We start from the raw sequence: 10,331 nt of genomic DNA on the forward strand, positions 1-10,331 counted from the left end.
AAGAGGTAAGCTTTTTTTTTTTTTTTTTTTTTTTTTTTGGCTTACCCACTACCTGAGTCCCTTTAGGTACTTCTTCTATTAACCTCTATCTCCTAAGCCAAAGTTTGTTCCTGGGTTGGTACTGGTTCTGGACAACAGGGCACGGGAGGTCAACTGTATGTGTACACACATGCCCACTCAAGGGCCTTCCCAGGGCCTGCTTGCAAGAGTTTCACAGTTTGCTGATGTGTCTGAGTGGACAGAGTTTCTGCACCCAATCACCTGTCTGTGTTAGCTCTCTCGAGTCTTCCCACCAGACTTCAGCTTCCGTGGGCAAACAAAGGCACCTCTCCTATGATTACCACGGGAGACAAACCGTGTGCCGAGGCCCAAAGGATTGGTCTGAAAATGCCAGCGCTGCCCGCGGAACTGTCTTCTCAACCGTAACGATGGAGACCTCAGTGGCCATGTCAGTCAGTGCACCTCGCCTCCCCCGAGGGTGCGTGGGGACACCTGGGGTCTGAAGAGAAGTGCACAGGAGGAGCTTCCACACGCGTTTCTGAGCTCCTCCTTGTCCCAGATGCATCAGGTCCCAGGCCCAGCTCTGCTGTCGTGACAAAATACACCGACAGGAATGATACCTAGGGAAATAAGGGGTTGTTTTGCCTTTAATTCCTTGTTTGAGTCCATTATTGTGGGGAAATCAAGTCAGAAACTTAAGGCATTATAACCACAATCAGGCAGAGAGAAGGGGGTATGGATGGATGAATGAATGAATGAACGAATGAATGGTGAATGCATGGATCCTCCCGTCCTTAGTACTTGGCTTGCTTTTTCTCCTCTATGCTGTCCAGGGCCCAGCTCATGAATTGTGCTGTTCACATTCAGGCTGGTTATTCTCACCTAAAATAGCAGCCAAGATAGCCGCTCACAGACACTGGTCCAACAGCCTGATGTAGAAACTTCCTCATTAGGACTCTCTTCCCAGGTTTTTCTACGTTGTGTCAAATTGACAGAGCTAACATAAAACCTCAGGTAGGGACAGACATTTCCAGAGTCACCTAAATGGTGTCCCTGGGAGGCCTCAGCCACTGTGGCAGGATTTTCAGGACCCTCCGCACCATAATGGCACCGCAGCGGCAGGCACTGCCAGCCCTGGTGATCCAGGCCCTGTCATTTCTCTTGATAACAACAACCATCAACAGTGTGACAATATGCATACTGTGCTTATGGGTAACTCAACAGAGGCTGAAGAATAGGGATGGAGCCTTGTTCACATAGCCCAAACATCTTTTTATGACTCCGTGTAAGAGGCAGAGGACGAACAATGCCAAGTCTCGATAATCTGTAAGAGGTGAAGAGTAGAGCAGGAACAGAGCCAGCAACACTGCCGCTCAGCTTTCCTCAGTCCTCTGTGGCTCTAGAAAAGGACAAGGCATCAGAAGATAACTTAAAGTGGCAGTAGCCTGAAGCCCACAGTGGAGATGAAGCGTGATGTGACATGAACATCCTGTCTTACTGCCTTGGCCTTTAGCTCTCTGCCTCTCCTTAAGATTTTATTCCTCGGGGAACCACTGATACGATGGCATCCTCCCCAACCAGCCTGCAAAGAGAAAGGAATGTCATGCTTAGAGATGGGTTGGAGGGGGCCAAGTGTCCTAACAAAATGGATCAGGGCTGCTAGCAGGGGCAGTTGGAAAACTGGAAAGGTAATCCCAGTGAGCCTCACTTGAGGAAGAAAAGTAAGGATTTTCTGTTATTTCCCGTTCATTCCTGAATGAAAGTTTTCAATTCAGTGACGGGCCACAGAGTGCATGCGGAGGCATGTTCATGGAGTTGTGAGTGTGGGCTGGAGGCCAGCTCCTTCTCACAAACACAGAGAAAAGAACTAACTCATGAACAATAAAAACATGCACATGTGATCATTGTCTTAAGACAAGACATTACAGTAAGTACAATCTCAAACATTTAGAAGCCAGTAGATAATCCTTAAAAGCTGAGAAAAGTTATCCCATTGACAGTTACTAAATAATACGGCTCATTATTTAGATTAAGCATAAAAAACAACCCAAGACTCAAAGCAGGAAAGCAATATATTATTAAACTAATCCTGGGGAAAAATCGCATGATACATGTAGAAAAATATATGAATACAATATACAGAATATAAAATGAATTCCTAAATTGACATCAAGTTCAGAAGCCTAGGGCTTATTGAGCCTGTCTGACTTCTTTTTAATATAAAAGAGACGGGATTGGTCCTAGAATATTCTCCCGTAGGCAATTATATGTTCCACTTGACTGTTAGGCAGCTGTCAGTATCAGAGTGGCACTATGAAAATGGAAATCTTAAAAAAAGAAGTCCTGTTTATATTGATAAAAAAAAATTCTTCACTAACCAAGTAAAGTGAAAAGCACAATAATGATGGGATTTATGAAAAGCAGAGCGTGAACATAGTTATTTATCATTCGCGAGTTTCTCCAAGAAGTTTCCGATATCAGAAAGTGAATCTGAACCTGCTGGAAGGTTACAGGAAATATTGGATTCAATTAGGAGGCTCTGAGCTGCCCCCCTCTTCCTCCTCTGCAGTAACTGCAAGTATGCTAGCGAGAACTTATAGGAATGCATATCGTTTCCTGTGGTTCTCATAGCATCATGCAAGGAAGGAAGATGAAGGGACAGGCTTACAGTGGTCTGTACCAAGCCCCTGCCTGCCCTGCCTGGTACCTTTCTGCACTTGCTAACCTTGTTTATCCAAGTTTGGAAGAGTATGCTGCTCTAGAAGCTCCTTGCAGCTCATTCTTATTCTAAGTTCTCCCCCTTCAGCTTGCCACAAATCCTTTCCTAGACGAGTCATCCATCTTGTCTTTGTTGTAGGATTCATGTTGGTCTTTGAGGCAAAGTGGTGTGAATGACCGAGGCATCATTTGTTCTTGAGCTCACTGGTAGGAATATTGAGAAAACGACGTTTATAATACCCTGGCAGCGCACTTCCAGAAGGCACGGAGCGGTGCCAGTTGGGCATGTAACTTTGGACCATTATGAGACTGAGTTTGGGTTATCTACAAACACTGCGTTCCCGTCAGGCTGAATGTCATCATAGTGTGGGCTTGCTATTGTTTCTAACGGTTGGTTAATAGGTCAGGTTACCTGGAAAAGAGGACCCGTTTGTAAAAGCCAGTCTACATCAGCACGAATCTCCTTTTCATTGAAGATGGGCGGATAGGGGCTCTTCAGAAACGTTTGCCTTTGTGTGTAGATACAAAGCTTTTTTTAAAAAACTGAAAATGGGGATCCTGAAGACAAGAGTAAGACAGTCAGCAAACAGCGGGCACCCATTCTACTTTTCTCCTGAAGTTTCCTCCTTCCATGCTCAGCATCTCTCTCCTCAATCCTATGCCCTGCAACCGAGCTCTTGTCACAGAAAGCAATCTTATTTGAACAAAACCCCAGCTCCAGGACCTCCTCTTCCCCACTGTGCACCCCGAGGCTCAGTGATCAGTTAGCATCAATGCCCAGGATTTGAGGTTGGATAGAACCGTGGGCCACACATGCGTATTCCTGCTCTACTATGACACAGTTATGGAGTTTAGGGACAGAGTCTGGGTTTTCATCATGTGTCAAATAGTCTACAAGATGTCCCTGATGCCACATGGCTGTCTGTTGCCCCTCCTCACAGTGTCTGGCCTGGTCAGTTAACAACCACGTCATATGCTGCATTTTCCATCCTGTGGTCATCAACCCCCCTCACCTGACATGGTTACATGAAGACCTCTCCGACCTCTACCACCAGAAAAAAAAAGCAATAGGATGTAAGTTTTCATTAAAAGCTATGAGAATTCTTAATGAAAATTGATTATTTATATTCAACATAGTTCTACAGCAGAACCCTTCCTTTCTCCCTCCCTCTCTTCCTTCCTTCCTTTCTTTCTTTTTTATTTTGTTCACTTCATGGTTCATTCCAGGATGTAATTTCATGGTGCCCAGTCATCCATTTCCTCAGCTTATTGTCACTTGCTTCCAATGGCGAACTTTCGCTAACAGCAGGGAGTGTGTCTGCATGTGGTCCCCAGGACAGTCAACAGAGGTCAGTGTTCAAGGGATGCTCATTAACAACAGTCCAAGGAGTCCGTCCTCCCAGCCACTGAACTGTCTACTAGTGAGGGGACTTTTAGGGAACACTTATTTGTTACTCCAGGGTCTAACCAATGCTTCCAAGCTATTCCGTTCTCTGTGTCATGCCCCGCAGAGGCTGTGGCATTTGAGTGCTGTGCAAAGGAGAAAGGCCAGTGTGGTACAGGACTATGGGTGGAGAACTTCACTGATACAGAGGCAAGACTCTGTGTGCATTCTACCAAGCGTTGCTTACAAAGAAAGGCGTGCTCTCTCCCCTGCCCTCCCCCACCTCTCTTTTCCTTCTTACCCCTCTCTCTCATTACCTCCTCCCTTCCTGGCTTTCTCTGGAGCCATTTAACTTGGAACAATTACAGTAGAGAAGACTTTCAGGCATCAAAGGCAAAATTGCACAGAGAATGCAGGGAGGAGCCATTTGGTAAGAATTTCTATAGAAAACTGCCCGGCATTGTCTTCCAGGTACTCCTCACCTCACCTTGAAAGGAAAACCCGGTTCAGAGCAGGGAATGGCTTTCTCTCTTCTATCGGTGTAGCCATCAGCTATATGCATGTGTTAGTTCACACAAACAACCCTTCTTTGTTTCCCTTAAAGATATCTAAGCAAAGTTTCAAGTAGCCAATTAGCTTTTTGACCTAAGCTTTGTTGGCTGCAGAAAGCCCGAATCCCAGGAACATTTGGTTCTCACGGCATTTGGATCTCAGAAGAAATGCTCGGTGCCAGCACCAATCAGAATGGCTGCCCGTTGTTCCTCCTCTTCACAACTGGCGGCCATTCCCAGCACCGTTTCGGAGACTAGACCCCTCTCTGCACCTGTGCACCGAGAGAACAGGATGGGCCACATCTGCAGACACCTGTAACCACAGCAAGGGGGAGGAGGGCTGCACACTCCCTGATGTGAGCGGTGAGGGAAGACACAGGAAGAGAGCGCAGGAGGGGTGGGGCCGCTTCCTCCTCTGCTGGGTACAAAGACAAAATGGAAGGTCATCTGCAGGACGGTGCTCATGTAGGAATGCAGAATGTGCGCGTCCTTCCCGGACTTAGTCCCTAATGTAACCCTCGAGTGGGTCGTTTCAAGGGTATGTGGGTTTGTTTTGCCTTTGCCACAGAAGTTCGAGCATCTTATTGAAGCAAACGGTAAAACTCTACTGACATACAATAGAGCCAGAGTGTATCATTTTATTTGTACTTACACAGCTCACATCTACTGCCATGGGTCCATTTTCCTGCATCTTCCATTGCTTATCTGGGGCGCTGTTCTCTCTCTCTCTCACCCTCTCTCTCTCTCTCCATAATACATACATACATACATACACAGCTTGTTTCTTACAAACAACATAACTGAGTAATTGTCCTTATAATTAATATTATAATTAATAAAGATTCCAGTGTGTCTTATGCTTTAGATTGTAAGCCTAGCCTTTAGCAGATGACCCATCTCTCCAGCCCTCGCTGCACGTCTTAAGGCAGGAATCCATGAAGTTGGATTGCACATATTTCTATTGTATATTCATAAATCTAATGACTTTTTTGTGTGGGGGGGTTGTTTAGAGACAGGGTTTTTCTGTAGTTTTGGATCCTGTCCTGGAGCTTGCTCTGAAGATCAGACTGGCCTAGAACCCATAGAAATCCACCTGCCTTTGCCTCCCGAGTTCTAAGATTAAAGGCGTGTGCCACCACTGCCAGGCAAACGTGGAGACTTTTTACTGAGTCCTAAAGCAGGGAGTTCTAAGTAAGCCGTCAGATTTAATTAGAAAACATTGCTTTGAGGGAAAGCTGTGCAAATGGGTATACTTATATCTTTCAGGCATTTAGTATGCCAGGTGGAGCCCGGTGTCAGAGTGCCCTTGATTCCATGTGGAAAGCTGAGTTCCCATTGCATGATAATCTGTTGAATTTAGCCTTGTGACCATCTTAGCCTGGAAGTGCTCTCTGCACTTCACTTGGAATTCTTTACATGGTTACTCAATACAATTAACAGTTTAACGTCCTCTGATTTCAGTCTGAACTTCTGTAATCATTCTCTTTCAACTTCTGTGTTTGATCAAACTCTTCTGAATAAATATATTCATGTTCATTTAAAACTGGAGTGGGGGAAAAGTGTTTTCTGAAATCTTAGCTCTAACAAGATGTCTGATGTAGCTGACAGATTAAACAGTCTGAAAGAAAGATGAAACAGAAATATTTCAAATCCAACCAAACATGCTTCAAAAGTATTCCACATATATCCAAAGATCTTCCCTGTGTCTTAAAGTCAGTTAGGTCAGATCAAACAATCGGTATTTGTATGTGTTTGTGTCATACTTGTACGGGTTTGTATAGCATTTGCATGTGTTCATGTATGTATATAAATGTTTTTTTAAGTGTGTGTATAAAAGTTTATGCATGCCTATACATGGAAGTTTTTGTCCCATCAAATCCCATAGTTGTTTAGTCCCAAATAAACACACAGAGGCTTATATTAATTATAAACTGTTTGACCCATTGCTCAGGCTAATTACTATCTCTCTCTTACTACTTAACCCATAATTCTTATCTATGTTTAGCCATGTGGCTTGGTACCTTGTCTCAGTAAGGCCTTCTCATCTTACTTTCTCTGAGTCTGGCTGGCTACTCACTCTCTGCCTTCCTCTTCCCAGAATTCTCCTAGTCTAGTAGCCCTGTCTATATCTTTTGTGGAGATAGAAGTCCTCTGAATGTGGAGGTCACTGACTGCATTAGACTGGCTGGCCAGTACACTCCATAGACCATTCTATCTCCATCTTAGGGTGGTGGAATTATGAATATGAGCCACCTGGTACTTAATGTGGGTGCTAGAGATTCAAACTCAGATCCTCAGGCTTCCAAGTCAATTACTTTCCCATCTTGACAACCAAATAAGAATTTAAAATGGGTATGTGTGGCAAGAAATTACCATCTATCTGCCTGCCTGCCTGCCTGACTATCTATCTATCTATCTATCTATCTATCTATCTATCTATCTATCATCTATCCCTATCTTATTTCTATCTATCCTGATCTATTTTCTATTTTTGTGTCTATTATGTTTCTGAAGACCATGATGTGTATAATTCTAATGGGTCACCAAGACTACAGAACATTTTTTTCAGGAGTCCTGATAAATAGAACAGATTTCATACTTTATTCGACCTAACACAATGTCTGTGAAGTCTTTTCTGAATAGCAACAAACTGAAAATAACCAGTCTGAAGTATGCCCAGAGCTCAGTTCTTCATTCCATAAAACTCGCTCTAAAACTCTGGTAGGCTTGGTAGCTTATATCTTTAAAGCCTGGATTTCTTTCATGGCAGTAGGTAACATTGGTTTATGTCAACTCTTTGAGATCTAATAAAGTCTCATCTCTTATAGGATTTTCTGATATTTTCTTATGAAAATGTAACTGAGAGTTCTGAAATTTCAGTTGGGGAAAAAGCCAAAGACCTACTCTCTTAAGAGATACAGGTTCCTTCGGCATCAGAGTTTAAGTCCTAAGGTCCGTGATATTAACAAACAGGACCTTCTTGAGATGGTGATGTGGTAAGTTCTCTGCCACTGGGGATGGATGAGTCCCTTCATGAAAGGGTTTGGGAGAAAGGATGACCTGAGACGGCCAAAAGCTTCCATGGAGTGGTGAACCTTCTCTTGATGCCACACCTGATGCTACCTCGATCGCTAACGCCCAGTCTCTAGAACTGTTGTTCATAAAGTACTTGTTCCAGCAGCTGGAACAGACTAAGGCACTGCTCACTGGGTGTGTACATGATGTGTACATGCATGGTCCTGAGACGGTAGAGCTACATGTTCCCTTTCGTCATCAGGCAGTTCCATGAGATGGGACAGTGACTTTCCGGCACTCCTGACACAGTTCTGTGGGCATGCCTCCGTCTTGGGGATGACTATGATAACGGGCTTTGGGGTGAATCTAGTGATCCAGCTCGTGCTCTGATCTTCCTCCGTGAGGGCTGTTGTCATCAATCCCGAGCTGTTACGTGTCTCTTCCAACACAATCCTCCTGCAAAAGGAAAATAAACTGACAAGTTAACTGGCTTTAAAAGTGCTTCCAATGCTTTTATCTGCTACTCTTCCTACCAGCTGGCTTGTGTTTCTCAGTAATAGAATAAAGACCAAGGGAAGTCTATGCATGGCCATGACAGCAACTGAGAGATGTTGGGACACGAGGGTCTCGGTGCTCCTGAGTAATCTTATTAAACAGGGCAGTCTTGAAGCTGTGAGTCAGGCACAAGAACACTTGTTGCATGTCCAGAGAACCCTGTTTCCTACCTCTGCCCGCCAGCACCTACATAGCTTACAACTGTTGTAACTCTAGTCCCAGAGGACCTTATTCAGTGACCTCTTCTGGCCTCTACGGGCACCAGGCACACAAATGGAGCACAGACACGTATGCACACGAAAACACCCATACACAGAAAATAGAGTTTGAAAATAAGAGAGCGAGTCTCCCAGGATGCCCCTGGTCTTTACATGGATACAGGCTTTGGAGACTGGCTGCAGCTGTGGATCCTCACGGGTATGCTTTTCTATGGACGTCACACTGTTACATCTACAATGACAAACATCCTACTTGGCCATGGTCATGTCTATCTGTGCTCATGACTGGCCATCTTCCTGATCCTGAGGTTTAACAGTGAAGGCTTTTCTAGGACATTGCCTACACGAGAAAACATCCTGGTATAAGATCTTCCTAGAAAGTTGCTCATTTCCAAGGCATTGATTCTGAACCCGTAAGCTGTGAATTTCTACCCCCCCCCCCCCGTTTGCAATGTGAGCATTTCAGCTCACTGTCCTCACCTGACCAAGAGCAACCAGCTGGCTTGGAATTATCCCCAGAGGTTCGCAAAAGCAAAGGATGAAAGAGCAGAGGGTGTATTTTTAGACTTTTGTGTGCCTTTGACGAGGGAAAGGGAGTTTTGTGCAACACCACAGGGTCATATACTGACAGCAAAGAAGCTTACCTCCATATGGTACCAACTGCCTGCGGCAAGCAGAATTTCAGCACATAAGGAAGAGAGGAGACAGCCGCCTTTGCTGCAATGCTGCCTGTCATTATTTTCTTGCTGGACTTTAGAAGTAGCATGTGGAGAGGAATCCACAAAGCATGATTCCATGAAGACCCACACCACGGCTTTCAAGCCAGCCGACCTTCTGCGATGACCACATGTCTGCACTAGGTGTGTGCGGAATGTGACATTATCAAGTTGCTTTTGATTTTAAAGTATATTTGAGAAAGGGTTAATTCTCAAACTGGAAAGTGTGTAACAGAAAGGCCTCTATGGCATGAGCCCTACATGACCTACTTTGTGCAAGCAACATACAGCACTTGGGTGTTTGTGCTATGTTTGGGGGACACTGATCCCTGTACTCCTCACGATTAGCCAATGAAACCAACATGAGATATAGAGAAATTACGTAACCTAGACGCTCATAATTATCGGAAACATGCAGGTGCAGCTGCTGTTTTGCCCATGCATTTGGAGAGCAATCCCCCTGAGACAAAAATGCATGAGCATGCAGCAGGGAGCCTAACAGCTGTGGGAAATGTTTGGGGATTAGACTGAAGCAATGTAGTTGGGAAGGATGTCGACAGTCTGGCAAGGCCTTGAGGCTCTCACCGGTCTTGGTGTGGAAGGCAGACGAAGAGGAGTATGCATAAGCCACGGCCCTTAGGACTGTTAGTGACTCATTACTTCTTTCTTTTTTATTTTGAGACATGTTCTCACCTCATAGCCCAGGCTAGCCAGAAGCTCATAATCTTCTAGCCTCGGCATCTCTACCTCTCAGTGTTGGGAACGCAGACCTGCACCACCATACCTCGCCAGGACTCAGAATGCCCAGCCTGGTGCACACAGTGGTGCATGTGTGTGAAGACATCTCCGAAGACAGCGTCATAAAAGTCAGCGTTATGCTTATCAAGTCTGAGATTTGCACGTGATAGCGCTGTAGCTCACATCAGAAGATTGGGTGTGCACATCTTATGGTGTTAAAATTAAAACCGAATTTAATGCAAATATTAATTTTAAGTGGTTTTGGATTATATTTTTTTCTGATTTTTTTTTATTTTATGTTTGCTTTTTCTGTTATTTTGCCCTGCATGTGTCAGACCCAACGCCCTGTGCATGCTAAGTGGACACTCTACAAACACATCCAACTAGCAGAATTCTGTCATTCTGTGTCTTTCAGACCATCTGTAGTCTTTGCCAT

Source organism: Phodopus roborovskii, unplaced genomic scaffold, assembly GCF_943737965.1.
Source record: "Phodopus roborovskii unplaced genomic scaffold, PHOROB, whole genome shotgun sequence".
NCBI lineage: Eukaryota > Metazoa > Chordata > Mammalia > Rodentia > Cricetidae > Phodopus > Phodopus roborovskii.